Raw genomic sequence first — 22,451 nt, forward strand, 5'->3', positions numbered from 1 at the left:
TTTGGCATAATCTCACCTGGTCTATGGTCTAATGCTCCTGACTTCGTAAGGTCTTGGTATCACAAGTCTTATTGGTGTTGGTGAATGGAATTTTTCCCAATGGCTTAAAAAATTTAAAGAAAAAATCAGATACGTAACACTTATAAGAGGGTCTAATCAAATTATATTCGGTGTGTACGTCTGCGTGTGTACAACATACTCACCCACTCGTATAGTCATTAGTCAATTGAAAATATAAACATGTTCTTTTTAAAAGTTGGTTTTTGTTTTATAAGAACATCTTTATTCTGATGTAAGACAAAAAAAAAAAAGAAAAAGTAAAACTTTTATGCTGAGGAAGACCTCTATAGTAGGAGTAAACTGACGTATGAACAGCACCGAATTTCAGAGTAGAATCAGGTTGACTGAATTGAGCTGAAATTCAACACCAAATGGATATTGGCAACCACTGGTTTTATTTTTCCATGACTACATTCTAATTCTATAGACGAAAATAGATAAGAGTGTGATATTTACCCAGTTGTGAAGAAATTAAAGAAATAGTAAGCAAAAAGCGCGCATGGTTTTTCCAAGTCTAACAAACGCTTATGGTTATGGTATTCAAATCGATGGGCTGCATCACCTCCCTGTCTCAAGTGAACAGACCAGTGTTTCTACACATGGCCCACGTTACATTAAGATCCCATTTGTACGGAACATTCGTGTTCATACGTAATTGGTTACGTAGCTCGTTTTACACGAATGTCTTCACCTACTGTCAATAGGGCTAATGATATATTAATCTAGATTTCAGGAATATTTGAATCCTGGATCCCATGCTACTACCAGCGTGTTGCTAAGGTTTCCCGCTGGTAGTAGTGGAGACTTAAAAAAAATATTAATACAGCTCTAAATGTCATGCTTACGTTTCACGTGTCTATTTTAGTTCACTAATGGGGGTTTACTCTATTCTCACAACAAAGTAATATCATACAAATACCCCCTTCCGTTAGACTTTCGTTGAAGTTCGTTGTTGTAATATTTTTAATTCTCGTATTATCCTTTAATAACTATTCGAAGAAAAATATTATTTATTTTCTCCGACTTCAATATACGAACAGTAGCGGCAGTAATCTCCTCTAATTCTTTTATAATTTAAACAGACAAAAATAGTAAAGAGAGAAACAAAAAACAGAAGTACGGATACATTCCATGCAGAATTCTAAATTTCAGCCGCTACTAATACTAGCCTTAATCCACATCCTGCGGTGAATTTGACATCAATTCACCGTCAGGATGCATTCCCCCTGTACTATGGGACTATAAAATTCTGATCTGCGCTGATCTATCATTCTCCCCAAAGAAATTCCAACACAGGAGAGGGGTCGCATCAGTTGAAGGTTTTTCAGGGGTTTTGTATTTGCTTTTTGACACACTCTGTGAGCTTAAGCTTTAACCGAAGCTCACAGAGAAACGCTGACCCAAGTTTTATCGGCAACTCTTCTGTGATGATATCTCAGCTTACCAGAGGTTGGTTGTAACATGAACAAAGCTACAACTTGTTGGGTGCGCATTGTACACCTGCTATGAATCTAGAACTCCCCCAACCCAACTGTCTCTCCACCTGCGATCGTTATCCCGACCAAACCGTCACTGGCTTCTGCCCCTCATGTTTATGCGAATCTTGCTTGTTTGGATCCAGCAACCCGCCAGAAGAGCAACCCCTCCTCCACTTCCACAGCCGCCTCCGCCTTCAAAGCCATCTTCAATCGCTCCAGCGTTGTTGGAGACACTAGCACCGCCACTACCAACTACAGTAACAGCATTCGGAACAAAGCCTCCTCTTCTTCCTCCTTCTTCCCCGAGCTCCGCCGAAGCAAGTCCTCCGGCCCGAGAGGCGAGGGTTTCTCCAGCGTGTTCGAGCCGCAGAGGAAATCCTGCGACGTTCGATACGGAACACTCTGGTCTCTGTTTAGCCTCGACGACGAACATAAGGCTGAGAGAAAAGAGGTCCGGGGTGACGTTGGGGCCGAAATCAGGACCTTAGGGTTTCCCAGGGTTGGAAGTCCCGTTTTCGAGTCCAGAGAAGAGGAGGAAAATGAAGAGGAAATTAAGGTTCTGGAGGATGCTGCCACCGTTTCTAGCAATTTGAACGCTGTCGTTGTTGAAGAGAGAGACGAGGAGATCGAGGAGGACGACGAAGAGGAGGAGGAGGAGGTGGTGGTGGTAGTGGAGGAAGAGAAAGTGAAGAAAATGAAGGATCACATAGATCTCGATTCGCATGGTAAGAAGCCTCCAGGGAAGCCTCCAGGGAGGGATTTAAAGGAGATTGCAGGCAGTTTTTGGTTGGCCGCCTCGATTTTTAGCAAGAAATTGCAGAAGTGGAGGAGAAAGAAGGCGATGGCGACGGTGCCTCGACTACAATGCGGGCCGAAAAGCCGTCGCGTAGGCAGTTCAGGGAGACGCAGTTGGAAATTGCAGATTACGGATGTGGACGGAGATCCTGCGATACTGATGTGAGGTTCTCCCTTGATGCTGGTCAGATGTCTTATATCTCATTGGAAGAACGTTTCCCCGGCTTCCCCCGATGCTTTCTGATGACGGAGGAACCCGGTGAGAGTGCTCCGAAGTTCAAGTTAGTATTTTCTCAAAGGCAAGATGAAAAATCAGATGGCGCAAAGTTATCACGTACTTCCTTCTTGGGGGAAGAGAGCCTTTTATAACCACTTCGCGCACTCACTCCCAATCTCCTGTCAGGTCGGGTATCATTACCTCTGCACTTTTGCCAGTTTGGGTGTCATCATCTCTGTTGGGGTAGATAACCGCCACTGCTCTCGTTGTCGGAGTCGTTTCTGTGATTGGAGGTGGCGGTGGCAGGTGGCCGTTGAAGTGCGGCTGTCAAGCGTCAGATCCTAAGTTAGTCAGGTGCGCCGCCGCCTCAGGATACGGACTCCTTTGGTGTCAGGTACAGTTGTTCAGTTTGGCGGCATGGAGACGAAGTGCTAGAGTGGTGTGTGAAGTGAAGTCTTGAGTTCGGGTAGAAGTGTGGCTCGAACTGCCCTGGGGTGGGTCAGTTCGGGTTGTTTCCCTTTGCGCTCCTCGTAAGGCTCGGGGTCAAAGGGAGAGTTCGGGCTCCTTTTGGGGAGCTCAGACCACTGGTTCCTCCTCTCGGAGCTCGCGCCTTGAGTGTACTGCCGTCCCGAGCTATTGCTTCTGCCAGGCCACCCTCGGTTGTTTTCACGTGTTGGGTGGTTAAGAGGTCGGGCCAAATCTTCCTTCATCAATTGCCCCCCACTCCTCGCGCCAAGGGGCTTGCCCTGGCGCGGGGAGTTCGCGAGGTGACGAGTGGATTTGACCCGTACTTCGAACCGGTTGACTGATAGCGCGAAGTGTGCATTAATCAAGAGATTTCCGGGTTCCTCGAGCGCCAAAAAGTCAAAAAAACGCGCCAATCCGTCTTTAAATGCTGGGAGACGTGACAGTGCGCGTTATTTCAAATTTAAAAAACGTGCCGCTGGGAGACGTGACAGCGGGCGTTATTTCAAATTTGAAAAACGCGTCACTGCTGCCTCCAATGCTGGGAGACGTGCGCCAGCGCTGCTTCAGTTTCAAAAGTTTCAAATTTGAAAAATGCGTCACTGCTACCTCCAATGCTGGGAGACGTGCGCCGGCGCTGCTTCAGTTTCAAAAGACATGCGGCCAGTCACGTCTCGGTCTTAGGAGGCGTGCGGTCAGCTTGATCGTGGGCCGTTGGATTTGCCTCGATCAGAGTCATCGGTTTTCGATCACTGTGGGTATAAATAGTGGGGGACCCCCAGTCGCTTTTCATTGCCATTCTCTTTCATTTGCTTCTTTAGCTCGCGTTCAAGTTTTAGCTCGTGTTCAAGTTTTTAGCTTGCGTCACATTCTGTAGTCCATTTGCTTTTTCCGGGTGAGTCAGTACTTTCTTCCTGGTATTCTTTTCCTCCCGATGTCTAGCTCGGATAGCTTAGACAGTTCTTCGAAGGGGTCAGATGCAGGTTCTACGAACTGAGCTGCATCCCCTGACAGCCTTAGTGAGCCCGAGGTAGAGCTCGAGGAGGAGCTCGGGGAAGAGTTTGAACCCGTAGGCCGAGTCACCTCGGGTAGTTTGGCGTCCACCTCCCGTCGAGGTCGGACGTTAGACAAGTTTGGGCCCTCAACCATGACGCCTGAGGGGCTTTACTCCCTTATCACCCAGTTCAACCTTCCTAGGGAGTATACTTACTTTATACCCTCGGGCGACTTCCCTTGGGAACACGGTCCTGGCGAGATCGTGATATTCTGGGAGCATCTCATCGCTGGGTTGCGCCTACCTTTCCACCCCCTCATCGTCGAGGTTATGAACCACTTCGGCGTTACCGTCGGTCAGCTCCACCCAAATTCTATCCGTAATTTGGTTGGGACTGTCTCCCTCTTTTGTGGACAAATTTTGCCTTTAGACCTGGAGATCTTTTCTTCCATTCTATTGCTTAAGAAGCAAGCGGGTCCCCTTCCCGGGCGTACTACCTGCCTCCTCGCCCGGGGTTCAAGCTTTTACACGATGTTCCCAATAAGGTCCCGGCGTGAAAATGGGACTAGTTCGGGGTGCGAAGTGCAATGGGGTGGCCGTTCCAAACCGGGTGGGGGATGACTGCCCCCGATCCCGGTGTTACGCTAGATAGGGAGACAGCGAAGGGCCTTCGGGAATGGGCCCGGCTTGGGCTAAAATGCCACCATTATCTGATGGAGGCCAAGCTCATCCAGGCCAGCCCGAGTTCGGGTAGGTTCCTTGCTCAGAGGCTTGCCTTTTGTTTTGCTTTCCGTTCTTTCATTTTCCTGATGCCGAGCTCTTTTTGCAAGTGTGATGGACGCAGAAAAGACTCGTGGTGGGAACCTGTTTCATGCCATGAAGAGGAGGAAGCGAGTTGCCAAACGGACTCATGCCGAACTGCCCCGAGATGCGGAGCCCGAGGTACCGGGCTATCCGCCAGTGGATCCGCCCAGGGAGCCCGAGATGGCCCCTCCAGTACAAGAAGCGTGTTGTCGCGGCGTGTTCAAGAGCGTGTTGTCGCCGAACCACGCTCTTCAAAAAAGTAGGGAGGCCGTTTACCTTGAGGAGGTCGCGGCGTGGACCGAGCTTCCTTTGAACCATGTAGTCGGGCGTGCTGCCTCTTATGCCATGGTGGTAAGTTAGCGACTTCTTGTCGGGCTCCTTGTCATTACCTTTCTTGCTAGTGCTCTTTGAACATTCTTGTTATTTTTCCTTTTGGTAGGCGAACTCCTCTATCCATGCCTTAGCGGCCCAAGCGGAAAGGAGCTCGAGGCGGGCACGAGCTGCCGAAGAGGCTTCCCGCACTGCCGAAGCGGCTTCTCGCGCTGCACAGGCCAGACTGGCGAGGTCTCAGAAAGACACTGAGGCCATGGGAGTGGTGGTGAAGCACATGGCGGACCTGAGGCTGTACTTGCAGCATCAGGTCGAATACCTTCAAGAGGATATTAGGGAGAGGGTAGAGATCTTTTCTCAGGGCATCGGGGATGCCAAGAATAAGGTCGTTGAAGACTATATCGCCTCGCCGCGCTTTGACGACCTGATGGTGGGCTCGTACATAAGGGGTTTTAAACTGAGCCGGTGGATGATCAGGAATACGTACCCCGAGCTCGACATCAGCGTCATAACTACTTCGCGCATTAATCAGGAGATGGCCAACGCGGCTGATGGTGAACCGGATTCTAAGGATGAGGCATGACCCTCGGGTATCGTCGATGTGCCTTCCGATGGTGAGGATTGAGATTGTCAGACTGCTGGAATGTAAACAGAGTATATTTTTTTTTGGAATGTAAACAGAGTATATTTTTTTTTGGAATGTAAACAGAGTATATTTTTTTTTGGAATGTAAACAGAGTATTTTGTGATGAAATGTTCTTTTGATTAAGTTGTTCTATCACCCAATTTTTTCCGAACTGACTATATTGCCGAACTGACCATATGCCTCTGATGATGAGATGTCGAGGTCCTTATCAGCTTGTTGTTATTACTTCGCATGTCAGCTTGGTGTTAGCATTTTGCTTTTGTGTGCCCATGCCGAAGAGGTGACTAAGTCTTATGGTGCCGAGGTCCTTGTTAGCTCGTCATTCTAACCCTCAGGCTCTGATAGCGACTCCTACTCCACTTCGCTTGGTAATTTACAGGTAGTATCATCTTAAGTTAACGACGTTCCACGCTCGGGGTACTTGTTTGCCCTCTAATGTTTCGAGCTCGTATGCTCCCCCGGGCGTTCTCCTTACTCGGTAGGGCCCTTCCCAATTCGGTCCAAGTTTGCCCACATCGAGCTCGGGTGCCATGATCTTACGGAGAACCAGGTCGCCGACGCGGAAGTTCCACTTTTTTACTCTGGCATTGTAGTACCGAGCTACTCTTTGTTGGTAAGCTGCGGTCCGGATGTACGCGAGGTCTCTTACCTCGTCTAGGAGGTCGAGGTTGGTATGTAGCTCGTCTCCATTTGTCTGATCGTCGTATGCTTCTAGTCGCAGTGTAGGTACTTCGATCTCCGTCGGGATTACCGCTTCAGTGCCGTAGGTGAGGTTAAAGGGGGTCTCTCCCGTGGTGGTTTTTTCCGTAGTTCGGTGAGCCCATAGAACACTTGGTAGCTCGTCCGCCCACAACTCTTTAGCTCGGTCTAGTTGCGCTTTCAGCCCGCGGAGGATAGCTCTATTCATCACTTTTGTTTGACCGTTTGCCTGCGGGTGCGCGACCGATGTGAAGTTCTACCGAATCCCCATATCTTGGCACCATTCCTGAAACTTGATGTCCTCGAACTGCTTGCCATTGTCGGAGATCAGTACCCGAGGTAACCCGAAGCGACATACTATGTTCTTCCAAAAGAAGTTTTGTATGTTTCGAGTAGTGACTGTTGCGAGAGGTTCAACTTCTACCCACTTTGTGAAGTAATCTACCGCCACCACTAGGAACTTCCTTCCACCTGTTGCTAGCGGGAATGGCCCTAGGAGGTTGATGCCCCATTGCGCAAAGGGCCATGGACTGGTGAGATACTTGAGGTCGGCGGCAGGCTGATGGTGGATATTGGCATTCTTCTGACACTTGTCACATTTTTTGACGAGCTCGATGGCCTCTATCTTCATCGTTGGTCAGTAGTACCCTTGTCGAAGTGCTTTCTGGGCAAGGGCCCTGCTCCCCAAGTGTCCGTCGCATAGAACTTCATGAGTGTCGCAGAGTACGAGCTCGGCTTCGACAGGTCGCAAGCAACGCAGGTAGGGGAGCGTGTAGGATCGTCGGTACAGTCATTCGTCTATTATGACATATTTGGCTGTCTGACGCTGCACCCTTCTGGCCGCATTGCGATCCGCAGGGAGGGTCCCATCTAGCAAGAAGCTCGCGAGTGGGTCGATCCAGCTCGGCTCTGCTTCAAGGACGGGAGCGACCTCCTCTACTCCACCGAGAAAGCTAGGCCGAGGTAAGTCCTCTATGTACACGGTTCTCATGGCGTTGTGACTGATGCTGGCTAATCGGGATAGGGCATCGACCTCAGTGTTCTCTGACCTTAGGATATGCTTGATGAAGTGTGACTGGAAGTTGAGCAGAGCCTCCTTTACATTTGCCAAATAAGCGATCATAGTTAGCTCGCGTGCTTCGTATTCGCCCGTAACCTGGTTGACCACAAGCTGGGAATCGCTGCAGATAACTATGTGTTTCGCTCTTACCTGTTGGTTCGAGGAGTCATCTACGTGAAGGATCCAGGGCTCCTTATCCCAATTCGCGTTTGGCCAAACTAGGAAAGATGCCACCCTGGCTGATACCTCACGAGGTTTGGACTCTATTGGCCTGGGAGCTCCGGGCTCACCCGAACTGGGGATCTCGGGCTCAACCGGCCTAGGGACTTCGTGGCTGAACGTGCACTTGGCGATGAAATCTGCTAAGGCTTGGGCCTTAATAGCAGTTCGTGGCTTATACTAAAGGTCGTACTCGCTGAGCTCGATGGCCCACTTCGTAAGGCGACCAGAAATCTCGGGCTTGAGTAAGACTTGCCTCAGAGGTTTGTGAGTCAAGACGACGACAGTGTGAGCCTGGAAATATGGGCGGAGTTTCCAAGCTGCAATTATCAGTGTGCATGTCATCTTTTCTATCTGCGGGTATCTCGTCTCTGCTCCCTGCAAAATTTTACTAACATAATAGATGGGTCGTTGGACCCGATCTACTTCTTTTATTAGTACCGAACTGACCACCTCGTCGCTTGTCGAGAGGTACAGTTCCAAGACCTCGCCCTCCTCGGGCTTGGTTAAGACCGGCACACTAGCGAGGTAGTTCTTTAGCTCGTCAAACGCGAACTGGCAGTCTCGGGTCCATTCGAACCCTTTGCCTTTAATTGCTTAAAAGAAAGGCAAGCAGTGGTCTACCAACTTGGACATGAAGCGGCTCAGAGCGGCTATGCGGCCATTTAGCCTCTGAACCTCTTTTACCTTTCGGGGTGGTCTCATATCTAGGATGGCCTTTATTTTGTCCAGGTTGGCCTCAATACCGTGCCGATTGACGATGTACCCTAGGAACTTACCCGAGGTGACTCCGAAGACACACTTGTTTGGGTTTAGTTTCATGCTAAATTGACGCAGAATTTGGAAGATAGAATGTAAGTCTTGTATTAGTTCATGCGAAAACTGTTTTGACGACCATGTTGTCTACATAACATTCTATCTTTGTGCCAATTAAGGGCTGAAACAGCTTATTCACGAGTCTTTGGAAGGTCGCCCCAGCATTCTTCAGTCCGAAGGGCATGACCTTGTAGCAGTACAGGCTGAACTCGGTTATGAAGGTGGTTTTTTCCTCGTCGGACTGGTCCATCCTGATTTGGTTGTAGCCCGAGTAGGCGTCCAAGAAGCTTAGCAACTCATGTCCCGAGGTCGCGTCCATTAGGCAGTCAATTCTGGGGAGGGGGAAGCAATCTTTCGAGCAAGATCGGTTCAAGTCGGTGTAGTCGACGCACATGCGCCACTTGTCGTTTGCCTTTTTTACCAGCACTGGGTTGGCTACCCAGTGCAAGGAACTTTTCGACCTCCTTGTCAACCGCTCTCCAGCGTTTTGGGGCTAAGTTGTGTTTCTTCTGTCTAATGGGTCTGACTACAAGGTCAGTATTAAGTTTGTGAGTTATATGGTTGGGGTCAATACCGGGCATATCGGTCGCGGATCATGCAAAAATATCTAAATTTTGAAGTAAGAAACTTACTAGTTCGGTTCGTAGAGGTTCCTGGATGGAAGCACCGATCTGTAGTGTTCGAGCCGGGTCCCCAGCTGAAGTTGGGATTGCGACCGTTTCTTCTGTGGGTGAAGCTCGTTCTTCGCCTTGCTCCGTAGGCCGCTCCAGTTCGAGGTCGTCGGCCACCTTGGTTTTTCCCTTCAGGGCGGCAACATAGCACTTGCGGGACTCAAGTTGGTCACTCCGCGCTACCCCCACACCGAAGTCTGTAGGAAACTTCATTGCCAAGTAGTAGGTGGAGACCACTGCCCGTAGGACATGAGTGATTGGCCGCCCTATTATGGCATTGTATGGGGAGGGGGTCGCGACCACTAGGAAATCATGGTTGAGTCTGACCGCACAGGGTCATGTGCCGCTTTCCACAGGTACTGTTATTTTCCCGAGGGGCCTGACTTCCTCTCCGCTGAAGCCCACCAGAGGAGTGTTTGCGGGCTTCAACTCGCTTCTCTGCAACTGAAGCTGGTCAAACGCCGACTTAAAGAGAATGTCCGCCGAGCTTCCTGAATCAAGGGAGTAGTGGACCCCTCGCGCATCGTCTTCCGTGAAGAAAATCGGTTCCTCTGTCTTCGGCCTCTTTGGAGGGTTTTGTTCTTCTCGGGCAGCTTCGCAAACTGACGCCCGGGCCGCTGCCGAAGTACAACCCGCTACTACCGAACCTCCCACTATTACGTGGATGGTTCCCCGAACTGGCCTCTCTTCCAGAGGCTGTCTTTGCGACAGTTCGACCGGCCTGCTGTTGGACTCGGGGGCATCCTTACCATTTTTGTTCGGTACCCGCGACGGATGAGTCCCTCTATCTCGTCCCGAAGATTATTACAATGTTCGGTACTATGACCGTGGTCTCTATGGAAACTGCCGCACAAGTTTTTGTTCCTCTCGTTGGGGTTCCCTTTTAGGTGAGGTGGCCACTTTACGTACGGAGCGTCTTTGATCGTCATCAAGATCTCAGCCCGCTTCGCGTTCAAGGGTGTGTAGTCCGTCCGAGCTGCTAGGAGAGCTCGGAACGGCTGGATCGGCTTCGTCTCCCGAGCTGGATCTTTTCCTCCTCCTGTCATCTGAGTTGGAGGGCTCGCCTTCCCTCTTCCTTTTCTTGATCCCTCTTTCGGTCCTTTGGTTGATCTCCTCCTCTGTTCTCATGAATTTATCCGCGAGCTTGAGGAATTCAGCTACGGTCGCGGGCTGGCTAACTACCATGTGCCAATTGAACTCCTTGTGTGTCACTCCTCTCTTGGCTTCCGCGGAGTCCAGTCACGGTATCTGCAAGCACACATCATTGAACCGCTTGATGTAGCCCCGGATGGACTCTCCTTCTCTCTGGACTACTCCGAAGATGCTCTCCTCGGTTCTGGGGCACCGCTTGCTGGTAACGAAATGCGCGGTGAAGACCTGCACGAACTGGATCCAACTTCTTACTGACCCGGGGGCCAGGTTCCTGTACCAGGTGCGGGCCACCCCCTTGAAGGTGGTAGTGAAGGCCACGCACATGCATGATTCACTGCCCTTGCCAGGTGCATTTGGGACTGGAAGGCATCGACGTGGTGGTTGGGGTCGAAGGACCCATCATACTTGTCTAAAGGGGGGAGTTTGAAATCTCTGGGCATGGGGACTGCAAGGAATTCTAATGAGAGGGGGGAGGGGACTGAGAGAATAGGGGCAGCTTTTACCTCGTCCGAGCTTGTCTCTTCTTTACCTCATGGTTCGGGCAGGACGCGGGTGGTAGTTCGGCGACTTCATTGACGTCTTCATTGCTGAGTGGGCCTAGTACTGGCGCTGCTGGCCTCGGTGTTTCCGAGCTCGATGGGCCCGAACTGTTGGTAGTCCGCCGCTAGGACGCTGAATCGGTTCTTTGTGGGCGGGAGCTCAGACTTGGAGTACCGAGGTGCTGACTTGGCGGGCGAGGTTCCCGACCCGCCGGCGAGCTGTGAGGTGGGGGTGATTTTTCTTTCCCTCCGGCCCGGGGATGAGGCCTAGCTCTTGGAGGGGTTCTGAAGTTGGGAGGCTTCTCCTCGGTGAAGGCGTCCGCCCTGAGGGGAGGGCTTAACCGGCTTCGGAGTAGGGTGCCGAGGTGGAAGTTGTGGTTGGTTCATAGGCAGTTGGGGGAACTGTTGTTGTAGTGATACTGAGAGATGTGGTGCAGTACTTGGTGCTGTTGGAGCTGATGCTGCTGGAACTGGTGCATTTGGGCTTGCATTGCCCGCATGCACTGCATCAAGTCATCAAACTGGTTTTGGCTAGTCACCAGGAGGACAACAGTTGGTTCGGTAAAGGTTGTCTTGACAGGGAGAGGAAGGGGGACGTTCATGGCGGGAGATTCATGGGCGCCACTGTTCGTTGCACATTCAAGCTGGGGATCCCATCCACCGGAAGGGGGATGGTGAACTGTCCGATGCACACCACGGGGACTTGAAGTTGTTCCCCGGTGGCGTTCATCTCCGTGCTACGTCTGACATTGCTGGAAGAAGCCATGGGTGTTGGGGTTTCTTGAAAAAAAGGGGTTATGAGAGTTTTAGAGGGAGGCTTTTAGAAGCGTTCCCACAGACAGTGCCAATTGATGGAGCGCAATCCGGTCGGTCCGAGCTGTCAACGATCTTGCCTCTGGCTGGAGTAAAAGGTGCCTAAAACAAGGAAGAAGGCGAGTAATCTCTGGGGAGGAACCCGGTGAGAGTGCTCCGAAGCTCAAGTTAGTATTTTCTCAAAGGCAAGATGAAAAACCAAATGGCGCAAAATTATCACGTACCTCCTTCTTGGGGGGAAGAGAGCCTTTTATAACCACTTCGCGCACTCACTCCCAAGCTCCTGTCAGGTCGGGTATCATTACCTCTGCACTTCTGCCAGTTCGGGTGTCATCACCTCTGCTGGGGCAGACAACCGCCACTGCTCTCTTTGTCGGAGCCGTCTCTGTGACTGGAGGTGGCGGTGGCAGGTGGCCGTTGAAGTGCAGCGGTCAAGCATCAGATCCTAAGTCAGTCAGGTGCGTCGCCTCAGGATACGGTCTCCTTTGGTGTCAAGTACGGTTGTTCAGTTTGGCGGCCTGGAGACAAAGTGCTGGAGTGGTGTGTGAAGTGAAGTCTTGAGTTCGGGTAGAAGTGTGGCCCGAACTGCCCTGGGGTCGGCCAGTTCGGGTTGTTGCCCTTTGCGCTCCTCATAAGGCTCGGGGTCAAAGGGAGAGTTCGGGCTCCTGAGCTCAGACCGCTGGTTCCTCCTCTCGGAGCTCGCGCCTTGAGCGTACTGCCGTGCCGAGCTGTTGCTTCTACCAGGCCACCCTCGGTTGTTTCCACGTGTTGGGTGGTCAAGAGGTCGGGCCAAATCTTCCTTCTTCACTTTCAGTTGTGGAAGATGTTCCTGCTCCGATTAAACGATCATATTTCTCTCTTTTCAAAAAAATCTTCTGTTATTCGTGTATCATGAGGTTGGGGAAGATAGAACAATGTTTTTTTCAAAATAATTATTACAAGAGTATTATGGAAATTAAAAAATATTGTAACGGCGGACTTCAACGGAAGACTATCAAAAAGGTGTCTTTATCTCACGGTCATAATACAGGGATCTTTGTGGCAAAACAAAGTACAGGGGTCTTTGTCACATACCCCCCATAGTATAGGGGTATTTATAATTTACCTTTATATAAAATTAAATTCCGAAATATTGTCATTAATTATCATTAAGACTAGAATTCTTGACATTTTATTTGTGTGTATTGCGTTATTATCAATAATTCTTTTATTTTAAGTTCATCATGGATTTTGATAGATGATACCAAAAAAAAGAAAAAAAAAATCCATTAAATAATGTTGATCCCAACTATCTGTCTAGGTTACAAGTAGGGGTGAAATGAATACGATCCTAACCTTTAACAAATTTTTGCACAAAGTGTCACTTTCAAACTTGAACTTCCATTTTCACACTTCACAACCAGAGATTTTACCATTACACCACGTAATGGGCCTTTAGTAAATATTTGCCATGACTCCTCTAATCTTTGGGTTAGAACTTTGAAGCTAAGTACCATTCTTATGAGCATTTTCTAAAGGATAAGAGTAGGAATGGGCACTCTTTGGGGTAGGAAAGTGTCCTAGAAGTCTGAAAAGTGCTGGAGATAGGTATTGTTTGAAAAGTTAACAAAGGTGCAAATATTTTGGTGTGAGATGATCACTAATGTTTGGTCCTAGTAGCCCGGATCTTATAAATCAGGATGTCAGAGGTTGGGACATTAAAAAGCTAATTCTATTTTCTCTCCCTTTATTGTGGAGAAAATTAAAGAGATGGATATTTCTAATAATTTGTGGGAAGAAAAGTTACTTTGGGCTTTTAATGATAAATGCCTATTTACTGTGAAATCTGTTTATAAAGTTGCTTATGACAGGGTTACTAAGGTTGATATTGTGAGCTCTCCATCTATGATTCCCCAAAAGGTCTGCAAATTTTATTTGGAAGATTACTGTAGAGCAGAAAATTTTCAATTTTATTTGGAAATGTTGTTTAAACAGCATTGCTATAAAGAACATATTTATTAGTAAAATCTCTCCATCCCCTACCTGTGAAAGGTTTAATTCATGGCCTGAATCCAATCTCCATACATTGGTTTACTGTGATAAATTTAGGTGCATTAGATTGGGGTCTGGCATTAGCACTGATTTGAACTCTCAGCCATTTTAATCGTTTTGACAGCTGGTTTGTGCACTTGTTAAAAGATCTTTAGTTAAAAAAAAAAAAAATCAGATATCATAGCCAATTGTGCAATTTGATTATGGGAGATATGGAAGGATCAAAGTATTTTCTATTACGAGAAGGTTGATACCAATCCCCTTGCTATCATTTCATCTATTTCAAAGTCTATAGTGGAGAGATCCCAGATCTTGACTCAGATGGAAAAGCTCTTTAAAGGCTGATGGTATCAGCTCATCCTTTTGGATGCTACCTGATAAGGTTCAAAAATATTGTAACGTATTGGTCTGTACAAACCTGAAACAAACTGAATCCTCTTCTTCCATTAATTTGGTTAATTTATATTTAATATCAAATCTCACTTATTAATATCATTTGTTACTCCTATATTTATGTCTAACTTCTTCTTCATTAATTAGTTAATTAGTCATATATTTAAGACATAGTTAATTAGTCCTATATTTAAGATAAATTTAAATTCAAATTCAAATTTGAATTTTAACGCCTAACTCCAATTCTTTCATTAATTCGATTAATTAGTGATCCTTTCTCTTATTAATTTCGCTTCATTAGTGTAAAAACTTCAAATGTTAACAATAGCAAGACTTGAACCTTGGTTAGATTTTAACACCTATAACTTCACCACTAAGACACTCCAATTTGCTTGTTATAATTATATACATCTTTAGTTTTAAGTAAATTTTATCTTTTCTTAGTAGTGCTGAAATTAATTATTAACATTTATATACTAATAAATATTAAGATAAATTATATTGGTTATTTGAAAATTGATGTGTATATATATATATATTCACATTTTAGTTTTTTATTTTTGCTTTTTTCAATGGTTACTAATTATATTTTGATATGTCATATTTTAAATTAACATTAAAATATGTTTTTTACATTTAAATGACTTATTTACAATCATATAAAACTTGTAAGTATTATTACTAATATATTTTTTACAATTTATTTGAATTTTCTATCATATTTATGTGTATCTTGATTTTTCATCCGTATCTATGCATATTTAAAATGTATCCCGATATGTTTCTTAAAATTACGTTTTCGATACTTTAAACCTTACTACCTGAAAACTAATTTCGTCAAAGCAAATGTGGATGGTGGCTCTGTTAATTCAAGTGAGGCTTCTTTTAGTTGTGTGTTCAGAGACTCTATGGGAGTATGTTTGGTGGCCAAATTTGGTCCAGTGCAGGCTTCCTCATCGGTAACTGATGAAGCAAAGGCCTTTTTAGAAGCGGGGAAAAAGAAACAAACCATTTAAATATCCATTCGATCAAAGAAACAAACAAACCATTTAAATATCCTTTTTCATCCAAAGGATATGAAGATTCGAGATTAAAAGGAGAGCCTGTCAATCTTGTTCAGGATATGAATGTTAGAGTAGGAATGGCAACGGGTAGATTCAGGGCAGGATCATATTCCCCATTTCTGATCCAAATCTCTGTCAGGGATAAAAGTCGTCCTTTCATCCATCCTCAACAGGAACAGGTTCCTGTGGGGACGTGAATCCCCAAAATTTTTTAGTTCATAGCATTTTTTGAATAATAAATTTATTTAAAATAAATAACATTTTTAAAATATAAATAATATCATATGTTTAATAAACATATATTTAATATGAATAATTTGGGATTAAGGCAGGGACCTCATTCCCTATCCCCACCTTGACCCCGATTGATGAACTCTATTAATCCCCAACCCTACCCTGTCAAAGCAATTCCCATCCCCAATCTCATTGGGTGGAGGAAGTTGGGTACACGTCAGGAATGGAAAAAACTGTCATCCCCATGTTGGAGAATATTAGAAGGGAAATTTACAAATTGGTGCCTTGTACTTAGGCAGTTGGGATGCTAAAAGGGTGTCAGTTTTAAAGTGAGACAACCAAGTACCTTAAACTTACAAAAAAAAAAAAAATCAATTCTAAAGTCCAACCATGAGCATTTCATTAGTTGATTACAGCACATGATGTTATGAGTATTATGACTCCTCTACGCCTTAAAAGAGACCGAATCAGTAGGCACAATATAGTAATTACATCTAATGAGTACTTGATAAATATTCTGATAATTATCAAAAGTGGTTTTAATTTTTTTGAAAGGGTAGGATGGAGTATTTTAAGGTACAGGTGTCAAAATATTTTCTACTAGTTTATAAAATTGTGCTTACCTGATCCGAACAGGCCTTAAAACATTTCGCATTTCAAAAATCTCCAAACTACCCTTTACATAATTTATGAGATTTTACAAAGGCTATTTTTAATTCTACCGAAGTGACCTTTAAGAGTGTAAATAGATCGAATTCGAATTAAATCAAGCAATATCAGAATTTGAATCTAATCAGAAAATTTAATATCCAAATGTGATTCAATATTCAATGGATACCGAAAATTAACATTCAAATTTGATTAAATATTCAAATATTCAATTTGGTTCAAATTCAAGCAATTAACTATTTTAAGTAATTAATAAATATTTCAAATATTATACATAAGAATTAAATAATCAATCAAATTCAAATATTTATCAAATCAAATCAGGTCATATCTGAATTTAGTTGATTAGATGTTTAAATTATCGGAACTTGATTAGATTATATCAAATCTCAAATTCAAAATCGAATTTTCAAATACAGACGACAACCCTAGTGACCTTACATCAAAACTGATCATTAAAAAATTCACTTTCAGAACTACCTAAAAGAAATTTAAAAAGGGTAGTTTGCTAGTTGTACCGCTCACCATGATGTTGGTTGACAGTGCTGGATTTAAGTGTTGATTTTTGAAACCAGGCACTTGGTGGTCCCACTTAGGGGTCATAAATCCTAAAGTAACTTTCCCTTATTGCCTAGTCAATCCAACTCAACTCAGCGTTATTCCAAATTCCCAAGTCCATTACATTAGTTATCCCATCATCTTACTCTATCGAGTGAAATTTACTTCAAGTTTACAAAAAATGATATCTATTTTCTCTTTTTTTTTTGAAAGATGGGGATTGTTTTGGTGGGGCTGGGGGTAGGGACGAAAATAGGGACGAGGATTAATAGGAATCCCCGGTTGAGGTTGGGGTCAAACATGGGGATTGAGGTCCGATTGAATGAAAATTTATTAAATCTTTCAATTAACAATAATAATAATTTATCATGTGTTGATACTCAATATATCATTTTGATCATTTCTATCATCAAATTGAATATTGGGTTGGCGGAGATAGTATTTTCAAAACTAAATCAAACCAAATGATTAGAACAAAATAATTGGGAACCAGACACCGTTTCACCTCAAAACCGCTTTTTGTCCAAAAATTGTTTATTTGGTTAGTGAATTGCTGACCTGGGCAGTCGAACCATCAACCCAGATAACAATTTTTGTCCTTTTTTAGTTTTTCTAATATTTTTTGTTAGAGCAGGTCATCCGTTTGGACCGAACAATCGAACCATTCGACCCCAGAACGGTTCCCTATCCAATCCTATTTTAAAAACCTTGGATGGGGAGTGGGTGCCTTGCCTTGAGCTTTGCTTGGTGTACAGCATGGCTTGGCCCAAGGCACGACCCATGGACTAGTCCAACCCAAAGCACGACATGGAACCGTGCGGGTTCGGGCCGTGGGTCGTGTCAAACCAACCCCCCCAATTACCCTAGAGGAGGGAGGCATGGCCCGGGATGCCTTGTGGGCCAGCATGGCATGACTCGCACTTTGTGCAAGGCCAATGTGGGTCGTGTTGTAACGACCTAGCACAACCCAATTTACACCTCAACTCGAACCCACCCAATACTGGGGACGGGGCAAAGAAATTCAAGGATTCTCTATCCTTGATGAAGAGTGGGTGCCTTGCCCCTGAACTCACCCGACATTGAGGAGTGGTTACCTTGCCCTAAACCCGCACGACACTAGAGATGGGGCGGGGATGGGGTAGAGTGTCTTAACTATGGGGCATGGATGGGGTGCCCTATCCTGAACCCACCCTACACCTCAACTCGAACCCACCCAATACTGGGGACGGGGCAAAGAAATTCAAGGATTCTCTATCCTTGATGAAGAGTGGGTGCCTTGCCCCTGAACTCACCCGACATTGAGGAGTGGTTACCTTGCCCTAAACCCGCACGACACTAGAGATGGGGCGGGGATGGGGTAGAGTGTCTTAACTATGGGGCATGGATGGGGTGCCCTATCCTGAACCCACCCCATTGTCATTCCTATATAATTGTTAATTATTAGTAGAATTAATAAAAATATTAATTTTTATAATTATTTTTATTTATTTATAGTAAATCAAAATTTCATTTAAAAATAATAAAAAGAACAAAAATTATTAAAATTACTATAAATTATTAATAAAACTAAATTTATTAAAAATTAAAATTATTAAATCTTTAATCTTTGAGATTTTCTCATGCATTGCACGAGTCCCTGAAGAAGGTTTATTTGCGGATAGATTTTACAAGTAGAGTATTAGGCTAAAGAAATGAACTTATGTATCAAGTGTTAAATTTAATAATATTTTGAACTTGAAGATAATTGATGGTTTGTATTTTTTACACATTTTAATCAAATAATTAAAATTTTTTATGTTTATAGGAAATTTAGAAGCAAGTTCTGTACCCAACCTCGCCACTTTGATATTTTTCCATTCCATACCGAATCTAGATTCAGTAGGGGGGTCAAGACCAATAAGCTAGAGGTTTTTAGATATGATGCTTAAAATTCTTTATGGCTTCTATGATTTTTCTGCATTTCAAAAAAAAAATATTAAATATGATACTTAAACTAACCCACAACCATTTCAATGTCTTTTTTTATCAGGAACCCGAACCTAATTACAATAGCCATTTTAATACCAAATTACCAATCCGTGCATCACCTGTATTACTTTTAGCAGAGTATAAAAAAAACTAATTGACAAGATTGGAAACGAGATCATCCATGCGACAAAGCAAGAGTTATAGCCACTAAACCATAATACAAGGTGCTAAATAGATTAGTTTAAATTTTTTTTAAACACCTTTGTTCTACTACTTTTTTCCAACCTTTTTTCAAGAATTTAGGTATTTCCCAATATTTCACACTTCACAAAAACTACCCGAAGATGTATTTCTTATGATGAGCTTATAACTTATTAATAAGGTTCAACATATCAACAAAACCATATTTGGATTTCAAAACATGTGTGCATTTAATAATTTGAACAAATAAGGGTCTATTCCTATTTGATCCAATTATCAGCTGAAATGGCTGAACTGAATGGCTTGCTTCTTTGCCACTTAAAGCATATTAACAGTTACCAGCTGATATGTCCCAAAGACTGTTTAGTGTTAACCTTAATTCGCCAATAACATGAGAAAAAGAGTTCTGAAGACAATGCTAAATATAACAGGTCTTGAACCTGAGTTCCACAATGAGGTTAAAGGTGTATTGTATAACAATTTGACAGAGGACATGGCACCTGATGGAATACAATAGAAGAACAAGATTCTTTTATATAGTGGGAATAAGGATTTGTTGAGTTGTGTAGGTGAGGTCACGCAATCTATGAAAAGTGCTCTAAGAGAACAAAGATGGGTTGCATGTTCAAACCCATTCTTACACTGACGTTCACAAATTATACATCAAGCATCTATAGTTCTTCCTAAAATGTGGATTCAAATAGACTGTATGTTGGAATATAAAATTCGCAAACTGTGGGTTAAGGCTTAAGAATAACTTTGTTATTGCAGTACCTAATTTACATACCATATGAGCAAATATAAATCTCATGAGGTAGACACCGCCCTCTAAATAGATAGTTCAAAGTTTAGCAGTCATTTCCAATCATCAGCCCTGTGAGAAAACATAATTTAGAGTAACAAAATAGAAGTACGCACGAACTAAATCAAGCAAAAAGGTGATAATAATACTAATCAGAGCACGCAAATCCCGAAAATATAAATCGCTAATCCTAAGACAAGCCTAAATTACTAAATTCATTAACAACATCATGAGGAAGCATTACTAGAAAAGTGAAGTTAAGCAATAATAAAATCACATTTCCAGCATCTTGAACAGGCAAATTGGGAGGGGGGGGGGGGGGCACGACTCTAAACTCTGAAGACAAAAACCGCCATGAGCCGAACTCAAGTTCTACTTGGATCGCTGCCTCATCTTTCGGCGCTTCCTCTTCAACCTCCTCATGCGCTTCTTCTTCCACTGTTAAATGAAACACGAGAAACGAATAAATAACATGAATCGATCACTATCTCGACCGAATAACAGATAATTTCTTTTTGGTAAGAAAAAACGAAAAAGCAAATATAGCACAGTTCATACCTTAGCTCTCATGGTAGGTGTCTGGAAACCCAATCAGTCCCTTCTTCAGATCTCAGAACCCTAGTCGGCCGAAAACAACTAGGAAGAAAGGAAGGGGTGCCTCGGGTTCTAAGATACTAGGGGGAGGTGCAATTATTTATACTATTGAACCCTAACTTTGTGTGGATGGTCGCCGGTTCGAATCTCCGAATCTGTTTTATTAGAGTTAACATCGGCGTCCCACAGGCGCGCCTCACTATCTGGTTCAGTTAAGACTTAAGAGAAGCTATAGTGCTAAACTCTGAAATCTAATTGGTTTCTCCTGCCAATAAAACAATTTCCAACACCCTATCAAGTATCAACTTGATCTGACACCGCACATCGCAATATCAAATTGGGCCCATCATAAAAGTGAGACGAGATCACATTTCCACCACACAGAGAGTCGCCCCATAGAACATCTCTGCCGTGTATTGAGAACATCTCCTGATGATGACATCACCAGGACGGAATTCTCATCAGAAGATGTTCTTAATACATGGCCGGGATGTGCTGTGGAGCGTTGTGGGGCAGAGATGTCAACTCGAGTGAGACCTGCGATGTATGAGATGTATGGTATCAAATGATGTCGATAGGGTGTTGAAACGTATCTTGTTTTTCTAACAATGGGCTCGTGGGCTAGCAATACTTTCACATCATCCTAAATTTGTCATGAGTGTGGCCCAATTGGCTTCCCCGCAAAAAGGGAAATTTGGGTGTACATTCATTCCTCGTTGCACTAATTCATCTTGGTTAAGAATCTTGTTTTTGAAGACTAGATATATGAATAAGACAATTTTCTATGGGCATTTTAAGCCGTGTTTGGTCAATTCTCATTTTTTTTCATTCTTATTTAAGATAAAATTATAAAATCAATAAGAATGGATAAAAATTGGTAGAATGAGAAAATATTGCTATGAACTAAATGTTTTTTCTTAACAAATGATTTATTTAAGGCTGACAAGTACCCTTTGTTGCTCACTTTCATTCTAAGAAAAATAAAAACTCTGTGTTGGCAATCATATACTACCGGCCTAGGTTTCCAAAATGGTTGGCATAGATGTTTATTGGCCAATGGCCAATGGTTAATGTCTGTTGGTGTAAGTTTTCAAAGAAGCTCGCTAGTAAACATCTATGACAACAATTTTGTACACATAAGTCAACGGCTTACGATTGTGGACATAGAGTTTCTTTAACAAATGAAAATGAGCAAGATGGGCATGATTGTTTTTCATGCGTCGAACAACTTAAATGTCTTCATCGAAAAATCTACAGCACAGCACCTTCAATACTCTTCACTAGCACACAACCATGGAAGCGGAGATATCTCCCTCTTCCCCTGTTGACTCCCATCGTCATTTTCACCTCCATCAAATAACCTGAGATATAGTGCCTTCATGGGGAAATCTACAGTGCCTCTGATTCTCCCCATTGGTGTGCACACTAACGGAAACAGAGATATATCCCTTCATTCCTTTGTCATGTCTTCTTCGTCATACCGCAGTTAAACAATGGGCATAGAAGTGTGAGCTGCTATAACTCGAAAAAAAATAGGTATTTTAAATGTCGGTCGCATAGGGTTTTTTTCGAATTCATTTAACATATTAGTTGGATTCGAATATATGTTCTATGTTGGGTTTTTTTTGTGGTGGATTGTGCATTTGGTCATCAATGAAATGTATTGGTTGTTTAACCAAGTGGTGTTCACTCAACATATATTGTTTATCTCTTTGATATTAAGCATTAGAGATGCATTTGTTTTCCCTATTGAATTCTTATTCATCTAATCTAATCCTTGATTGGTTGTTGAATGTTTTTTAAAATGTTTATGAATCTTTTCTTTAATCTAGAATTTGTTTAAATCTTCCATTGCTTTCCCTAGGATCGCATTGATTCCATATGCAATTTGAAAAAAGTAAATTGGTCTTATTTTTCAACCGAAAGAGAAATAAATAACCCACCAAAGCAGTAAGTTCAACCATTCAATATATACAACCAAATTAAAAGAATTATACTATACATTATATTATTTGGTTGTAATGTTGTATGGATTTATATTATCTATGTGCGTCAGGGCAATACTTTCAAACAATGGCATCTAGGGGAATTGGCACGAGGTGTTCCCAGAAACAGTTTAAGAAACTTACTGCAAGGTTGCTCTTGAGAGTAGAGCATATAGAAGCAATGGAAGCCACTC

General features: G+C 43.8%; 1 long non-coding RNA gene across 1 annotated transcript; it reads right to left on the reverse strand.

The window, feature by feature from the left end:
- Window positions 1-19,918: 19,918 nt before the first annotated feature.
- Window positions 19,919-20,375, reverse strand: LOC104602555 (uncharacterized). Its single transcript, XR_736097.3, has 2 exons — window positions 20,237-20,375; window positions 19,919-20,116 (listed from the first exon to the last, which is right to left on the reverse strand). It is a non-coding gene; the product is annotated as an uncharacterized LOC104602555 (long non-coding RNA).
- Window positions 20,376-22,451: the final 2,076 nt, after the last annotated feature.

The sequence above is a fragment of the Nelumbo nucifera genome, chromosome 2 (assembly GCF_055504915.1).
Source record: "Nelumbo nucifera cultivar China Antique chromosome 2, China Antique-T2T, whole genome shotgun sequence".
NCBI classification, from domain to species: Eukaryota; Viridiplantae; Streptophyta; class Magnoliopsida; order Proteales; family Nelumbonaceae; genus Nelumbo; species Nelumbo nucifera.